We start from the raw sequence: 430 nt of genomic DNA, 5'->3' as shown, positions 1-430 counted from the left end.
GTGTCACCATGGACGTAGTCTTTCTAGACTTTAAGAAGGCCTTTGACACTGTCTCTCACCCTGTCCTCATCAATACATTAAGTGACTGTGGCATTGATGCCTACACAGTTGGATGGGTAAAAAATTGGCTGATGGGGTGTACCCAGAGAGTAGTCGTGGATGGGTTGTACTCTACCTGGAGAGATGTGAGCAGTGGGGTACCCCAGGGCTCAGTCCTTGGGCCCGCGTTGTTCAACATCTTCATTAGTGACTTGGACAAGGGGGTGGAAAGCACGCTGTCCAAGTTTGCTGATGACACTAAGATGTGAGGCGAGGTGGACATACTTGAAGGGAGAGAAAGGCTGCAAACAGATTTAGATAGACTACAAAAGTGGGCAGATGAAAATAGGATGGGTTCAACATAGATAAATGCAGGGTGCTGCACCTTGGG

Source organism: Gavialis gangeticus, unplaced genomic scaffold (assembly GCF_001723915.1).
Source record: "Gavialis gangeticus isolate Ggan-Ray unplaced genomic scaffold, GavGan_comp1, whole genome shotgun sequence".
Classification (NCBI taxonomy): Eukaryota; Metazoa; Chordata; order Crocodylia; family Gavialidae; genus Gavialis; species Gavialis gangeticus.
The sequence above is the reverse complement of the archived record's forward strand: the minus strand, read 5'-3'. Positions refer to the sequence as shown.